This window comes from Chinchilla lanigera, unplaced genomic scaffold (genome assembly GCF_000276665.1).
Source record: "Chinchilla lanigera isolate Chin_1 unplaced genomic scaffold, ChiLan1.0 scaffold00016, whole genome shotgun sequence".
Lineage (NCBI taxonomy): Eukaryota > Metazoa > Chordata > Mammalia > Rodentia > Chinchillidae > Chinchilla > Chinchilla lanigera.
Genome location: NW_004955417.1, coordinates 24,075,568 through 24,083,355, shown reverse-complemented (window position 1 = coordinate 24,083,355; position 7,788 = coordinate 24,075,568). Strand labels below are relative to the sequence as shown.

General features: G+C 49.0%; 1 long non-coding RNA gene across 3 annotated transcripts; it reads left to right on the top strand.

Annotated features, from left to right (window-relative positions):
* The first annotated feature begins 670 nt into the window (after nucleotides 1-670).
* LOC106148205 lies at nucleotides 671-7,164 on the top strand. 3 transcript variants are annotated; one of them, XR_001233435.1, is made up of 4 exons: nucleotides 671-880; nucleotides 5,704-5,850; nucleotides 6,282-6,350; nucleotides 6,462-7,164. It is a non-coding gene; the product is annotated as an uncharacterized LOC106148205 (long non-coding RNA). The 3 variants fall into 3 exon arrangements; XR_001233434.1 differs by having other exon boundaries at nucleotides 6,282-6,588; nucleotides 6,671-7,164; XR_001233433.1 differs by having other exon boundaries at nucleotides 6,282-7,164.
* The last annotated feature ends 624 nt before the right edge of the window (nucleotides 7,165-7,788 follow it).

Sequence of the window (7,788 nt, the reverse complement as noted above, 5' to 3'; positions counted from 1 at the left end):
AGAAGAGAGGAACAGCATCATTGCTGAGCTGTGGACCGGGTGCAGGGGTGGACCACACTCCTTCAGTCCTTCCTTCGATCCAGGGAAGTCTCACATTGATCTCTTCCCAATGTTAATAACCCTTGCCAACGTGACCCATTTTTGGATTTCAATACGCCAGTGCCTTGAAGTAAGACTTGGCTTAGACAATGCATAGACCCTATTGTATTTTACTTAGCTTTTCTGCAGAATACGGCTTTGGTTAGCCATTCACTAGAAAAGCATCCATCATGGGCCATAGTGTGGCAAGTAGGCGGGGCGCATCGTGCTGCTGATGTCCGCCTAAGAAAGAAAAGGGAGGTTAGATCCACAGCGGTGGCTAAGAGAGTATTAGGAGCCTAGCTCTCACCAGTTTGAACGTCAATTTCCTACCTTGGATGAGGAGATTCAGGCATCCCAGCCACTTTCTTTTCAAGCAAATGAAGAATCTCAGTGTTGACTCAAACCTATAAGCGAGGTTCCTGGTGGACCCATCCCAGCCGGCGTTACATTCATGGTGTGACTGAGAGCCACATGTGTGCACACACACGAACACATATGTGCTACGTACGCATGAATATAGCACAGAACACCTCTCATATATTCTGGAAATCAATTTGTGGTTCAGAGAGAAATGACAGGTAGGCTAACACTGACAACCGGCCTGGCTGTAAAGAAACCCTCCCCTTCCTGTGTCCAGCAGCGCTCCATGAGGGCCGCCTGGGGAGGGATGGAAGGCCATCATTGACAACGAGCCTGGGAGACCAAGGGACACAAGATCTCAGCATGTGCACAGCGGCCTGGGCAGAAGGAACACACTCAAAGCTGCCAGAAGGTGCCAGAACAGCATCTATGTTCAGGGGTAAGCAGACACAGATTAGACCATGATTGGATTCTTCATGTGGGGCAAGGAGCTCAGAGGTGCACCAGGCTTGTGTAAGGAGATGTTTAAAGATCACCCAAGTGGGGGACGAGGAGGTGTAATTTTTCTCGACAAACCAAGGCACAATGCAATTGTATATTTAGGAACATTCGCCTCCCTGAGCCTCGTAGCCCCACACACATCCCTTCCTCCAGGCAGGACAGGGGAAGGGTGTCACAGGAGCATTGTCACTGAGAGCCAGAACCAGTCCTCCAAGCTGGCCCCTCCCCACCAGGCAGCCGGGTCAAACACAGTCCATGGCCAGCGAGTCCTGTTTAATTTAGGCAGGAAGAGCAGACTGCCTTAATTTGCACTCACTCGGTGGTTTGGTAAAATCCACTCCTGGACCCTGGTGGAAGCAAAGAGCCCGGTGGAGGTAAAATCCACTCCTCTTGCTCTTTCTCCTGAAAAATAAGGAGCCGGAGGAGCTCTGTGAGCCGGACTCACACGCGAGGATTTTGAGGGCAAGACTGCAGGGTCTCTGGAGGTGAGACGTGAGGGAGGGGCCACTGCAGTTCAGCCCATCAGATTCGGGCTGGGACAGGGCAGATCCTGGTTTTCCTAGGTTCAGTACCTTTTTGACAGCATTTTTTTTTTTTTTTTTGGTTTTTCTCCGGTACCAGGAACTGAACTCACGACCTTGTGCTTGCCAGGCAGGCGCTTTTGCCGCTGAGCTAAATCCCCAGCCCCTTGACAGCATTTTTTAAAAAGCCTTTTCCTTTTATTAGTTTGCAGTAGACAATGATTGCATTCCTCCTGTGGAGCTGGTACATGTACCGTACAGAGCACAGCTTCATCTTTTTCATCCCCTCCCCTGCTGTCTCCTCCCTCCATCCTTGGTCCCTTCCCTTCTGCGAAAGATCTATCTTTGTTTCCTATGATCTATCTTTTATGCTCTTTATTTATACTTCAGGTTTCTCACAGAAGAGAAGCCATGTGATATTTGAGCTTGTGTAGCTGATTTATTTCACTTCACATGATGGTCTCAAGGTGCACCCCTTTTTCTACAAATTAGAGTTTGTCCTTCACAGGAGCCTTGCAAATGGAAGTGGCTGTACAGACAGCCAGGGTGGAGAAAAGACCCAGTCAAGGGTCATGTCTGTTGATTGGCTGGTTCGTTTGTTCCTTGGTTTATCCACTCATTCATCACGAACACATTTGCTGCAGCAGATGGGTGCTACACAGTGCAGGCGACGGACAGCGTCACACTCACTTTCTTAGAAATGCAGATTCCTGGGCTCCCTACATCTCCTGCGACAGGCGGTTCCTAAGACTAGGCAAAGGTGGCAGGATGCCAGTTCTGAGAGGAGGTGACACAGAGACCTGAGCATGGTCTTGGTCGGCCTCTCATTTGCTGTGAGGGTAGCTGGTTGCTAGTTGTGAACAGCCTGCTAGGGAGGTCCACGTGATAGGAGCTGATGTCTTCATCAAATCCTGCATGAATGAGCATGGGACCAGTTCCTCCTGGCTAAGCCTTGGGCCCCGTGTAGTCCCTGACATCCAAACTGCAACCTTGTGAGAGACTCAGCAGTGACCCACAGTAGCTGGGTGGTAAAGCAGGTGTTTTTTGTTTGAAGCCTCTAATTCGGGCTTAATTTGTTACACAGCACTGGATAACTAATACAACTACTGCATCAGAAACTCTGCAAATGAGGCCCTGGAATGTATAGCTGAACTTGTTTTCCAGGTGATTCCTATGGACAGGAGTTTGAGAAGCATTTTATACCTAAATTAAAAGCGAGAGCTTTCAAGCCAGACTCTTCAGGTTCAAATCCTAGTTGGGCCGCTTCCCAACTACAAGGGCTTCAGTGGTTACTGACCTCTCTGAGCCTTCATTTCTTCTGTAAAATGTTACTTATTTATAACAGTACACACTTCAGGGCTGTTAAAAGGGTTCATTGGGTTGTTATGTTTAAAACAGTTAGCACACCGCCTGGCAGCAGTGAGCACAGCAAGTTTAGCGATGATTCATTCATTCAGCAACATTGCTAAGAGTGGGCACTGCACTAGCTGGTGAAGTTACAGGATTCACCAGACACAGCTCACTTCTCCTGGCACTGGTCCCACAGGGCAGAGAGAGGGGCTAAAGGAATAAACACAATCAAGGGTTGAAGATGCTGGGACCGACTTCTGCAGCGTGGAGGCCAGATGTCGGCTCTGCCGTGAATGAGGGCTTTGAGGAAAGATGGAGGGTGTGGGCTTGATCCGCCCCAACCCTCACTCTGTTTTTCAGAGTCTCCACGGCTTCCTTTTTGTGTGGACAGCAGGCAAACGTGTTGTCATAGCGGACTCTTCGGACAGGAGCTGCCAGAGGCAGAAAGGGCCCTATCTCTTGTTCACAGAGCTCCAGCCCTAGGTTTTCGTTCTGCTCCTGACCAGACCTCCCGGCCCATTAGCCCAGGGGTGTTGATATCTGCTCTTCTGTCTCTCTGAAAGGTTTTTCCCATGTTCCTCGCATGGTGGGTCCTTTCTGATCCTTCCTCGGTTTAATGCCTCTCGAGGAAGTCTGCCCTGCCAGTCTTTTCTGAGAACTTCCTATTTCCCAAGCAGTGATCACATTCAGCGCTTACTAAATCTGTTTATTCTCCTGTTTACCATCCTCCCGCCTAGCAGACATCACTCTCCCTGGTCTGTTCCACTCGCCATGATGCATACCATGAAAAGCAGCGGCAGCCAGGAAATACGTTACAAAAGGACAAACGGATAAATGAATGTGTTTTTCATAAGCATTGCAGCTCTTCATGATTTGCTCAAATGTCAATCTTCATTATGAAGCACATTAATTCAAATTCTGGAAGATCAAACTGCTAAAAAAAAACAATGCCAAAGTAAGTCACTTTCACTCCAGGAGGCTGCTGTGAATTGCCTGGGTGGGAGCACAGGCAGCATTACAATAGTTAACGTTCACTACGTACCTCCTCCCAGGTGCTTGTGTGAGGTTAGGTGTTTCACACACACCAACACTGGAAGTGGACACCATTTTGGGGGGTGGACTGCACAGGGAGATACTGAGGTTTAGAATTCTTCAATCACTTGCCTAAAGTCACAGCCACTACGGTGCAGTATGAACACAGGAGGTCAGACGTGAAAGCTCCATGTTGAGTCACTGGACTATTTGTCCCCAGTGGCGTTCAGCTCTTTAAGTAAACATTCTGCACCAATACTGTAGAAGCGCGCACAGTTGAGCAACGGTAGCGTATGGCACCGTAGCATCAGGCAGGCAGAAAAATACCACAAAGGTTTCACACGGTCACAGCCAGGGGACAATGGCCATGAACATGAGAATTGGGCTGTGGCCAACTAACTGGCTACTCATTCACAGTGACCCCTTCTGCCACCTGGGGGTCTCCTGTTGTTTGGAAGAAAGATAGTCAGGGATGCGGTAGAGACTCCCAGTGCCTCCAGATATATGTGTCCTCATCCCCCAAAACAGGTCTGGTGGTCTCCTTCTAAACCCCCGAAGGATTAGCATTCTTCTTGTCAAGGCAGCATGTAATTTATAGCAATTGGCAGTTCCTTTTGCAAGAAATTCCAGGATCAGACAAGCCGCGAGTGGGTGACAGGTCAGCTCACAGCTTAGATGAGGAAGATCTTTCTTTGTTTCCCTTTCTTTTCTCTTTTCTTTTCTTTTCTTTTCTCTTTTCTTTTCTTTTCTTTTCTTTTCTTTTCTTTTCTTTCTTTTCCTTTCCTTTCCTTTCCTTTCCTTTCCTTTCCTTTCCTTTCCTTTTCTTTTCTTTCTTTCTTTCTTTCTCTCTTTCTTTATTTTCTCTCTCTCTTTCTTTCTTCTTCCTTTCTTTTTTTTTTTTTGGTGAGGGGGTGGAAAGGACAGGGGAAGGTCAAGAAGCAGGGGAGGGGAAGACTTACAGAGCCCTGGATGCATCCGCCTTCGCACGGAACAGGCTGTGACTGAAAGTTCCCATTAGCAACAAGCCTCCACAAGCAGAAAGGAACAAGAAAGGGACCCGGCTCGCCCAGCCTTAAACAGGGCTCAGGCCAGCATTCTTCTCGTGTCATGAGGAATGACCGGGCCAGCAGTTGGAGTGGTGTCCCTGGCTAAAATCCTCCGGAGAAGAGAACAGTTAGGAAAAATGTGAATTACGCCTGTTGAGCAATTCTCTTCTTGAGGCTTACTTAAAGCCAGGGTGGATATTTTTAGTCTACTTTGATGAGCTTTAAATATTCAGAGTTTCGGAGCACTAAAGCCGACGTTCAAATTTACATATAAATATATCAAAGTTTATTTAATTATTAGTCATCTTCATACCTTTTTTCTTATGGCTCCTGAGCTGGTGGATCACACTTTTGCCATGTGACCAGGCTCTGGGAAAGGAAGAACACAAGTGTTTAAAAAGACAAGCGGAGAGGCAGAAGAGTTGGGAGGTGCTATACTGGGGTGGATGTGAAGTTATGCTGAATTTATAATTTGAAGAATGATTTCATTGCTGAGCATGGCAGTGCATATCTGCAATCCCAGCTACTGGGGAGGCTGAGGCAGGAAGGTGGCAAGTTTGAGCCTAGCCTGGGCAACTCAGTGAGACCCTGTCTCAGAATAAAGAAAAAGGGCTGCAGATGCAGCTCAGTGGTAGAGTGCTTAGCATGCATGAGGCCCTGGGTTCGATACGTTGAACCACCAGAAAAGAAAAAAAAGGAAAAAAAATTGTTTTGTTTAGATTGAAAGTTTACAGAATGGTTTACCTGGCCAGAGCAGAGTCCCTGCCCACACACACTTCTGCGGGCACATGTCTGCGTTTTCTTCTACTTAGGCTCCAGATATTATGGAAGTGGCCTGGAAACTACTTGTTTATTGATCTTGAGGATCCAAGGATTCAAAGAAACAGAGGAAATTCAATCAAGAATCCACCTTGGAGCATCTAGAGGTCATTTGGGTGACTAGCTCTATGGTCCCTCAGGTGGGTGTGACCCGGCTTCTGTGCGTGGATTGCCAACTAGAAACGACATGGACAATCATGAAATGCACTTAGTCAGGGAAGGAGGACTGACGTGATGAGCCCTCACTTGAGTGAGCTAGCAGGTACCTTCCAGGGGCTCTTGGTTATTGTTGTGGGCCTCAATCAGGACCGTACCACAGGCGCATAAAAGAGCTAGATGGTATAAAAAAAAAAATCAGTTGACAGGACATAAGGTTCTCGAGTCTACTGCATGTCGGAAGTTAAAGATGCGAGGGGTTAGGACAGTGTCGACAGACTATTGCACAATCAGAAGTGTCTCAATCTGATGGGAAAGTGGGCTTGAATTGCGGGGTGGTGTCCTGATTTCCTCATTTCCTGAGTTCATGTTTCTCATTTTCTCTCCATTACTCCATCTATGAATGGATCCACAGATGTCAGCAGAGACCCCCGCAGACGTGGCCGCCTCCTCCTCTCGCAAACTGTAACCCAAGCCGGTGTCGGTATGTTTATTTCTCCCCAGGTCTCGTTCTCCCCTGGGGTGAGAGTCCCCAGAAGGGGGGTGCTGTGCGGCACCCACATTCTCTTTTATTTGCCTTGGTACCTGTTGGCAGTACTTAATAGTGACATCCATCGGGAGAGCTGGTGCACCACATACACACACATGCTTAAAGGAGGTGAGCGCAGCAGTCACTGCCAGGAGAAGCGATCGAGGTAGAACTTCTGTGTCCTCCACCAGGGGTCAGTACGACTTTTATGAGACTCCCAGCATGACGTCCCGGTGTAGAAGAGGGTAATTTCTTTGTCACCATTTGTCCCTCAGAAAACAGCAACAAGGAGTTTCTGATAGAATTGCAGACTCTAGGATCGCATCCTGGATCGAGTGAATCCGACACTCTGGAGCTGGGACCCAGCACTCTGTCTAAACCATCTGGTGACGTGACCCCTGCTGACATTTGAGAGCCACTGCTGTCATTCTTCTAACTCATTCCTGCCTCAGGACCTTTGAACTCGAGAGACCCTAGGCCTGGAGCACTCCTCAAGGTCTTTCCTCATCAGCCCTGTCAGCTGAACTGTTAGCTCACCTCAGAAGCCACCGCTGACTTCTCCTGTCTGCCTCCCTAGTCTTCCTCACCCCAATCTGTGGCCTTGTCTCTGGAATTTCTCCACAGTGATCAGAGATTACCTTGTTCATTTATTCACTTGCTATTTTATTATCTGACTCCCCCATTTGAATGATAGCAGAAACCGCCCCTCTTTGGTACCACTCAGCCCCGTACCTGTGCCCAGCACATAGTAGGTTCTTAATAAAAACTTTCCCAGATTAATTATCTAGGAGCGTTTTTGTTTTGTTTTGTTTTGTTTTTTAACCAGCTGCCTTGAAGAAGGAAGATAAATTCAGAGGAAGCTGCCGTCCTGCGGGGAGGCCTGGCGTGGGGCCCGAAGCTGAGGGTCATATTCTAAATTCGGCCCTTGAAAATCCGCTGCCCTTGGGCTGGCTGGTTCACTAGATCAGTGGGGCTCCGCTGGGGCTGGCTTTGCTTCCCAGGAGTGTGTGGCGACATCTGGACACGTCCTTGGAGTCGCAGTTGGGGGTGCCGGTGAATATGGGGGTACCATCGGCCACCTGAGCGTAGGTAGGGGCGCAGGAAGTGCTGAGCATCCCGCAAGGCCCAGGACTGCCCCTAACCACAAGGGAGTAGCAGACCCCGCTGGCAACAGCACCCGGGCTCTGAACCCCGACCTTACCCTTGGCCCACTCCCAGACCCTCCTGAGCCTGAACTGTACATGAGGAAGGGCCAGAATCCCAGCCCAGGTGCCTGACGCCAGGCCAGGTACAGAGCAGCTGCTCCCTGAGCTTTGCCTCGGGAGTGTGGGAAGGGCGTGCTGGGGCCCCGAGGGCTGAGTTCCAGTCTCCTCCCTGCCACGGCTGAGGACGA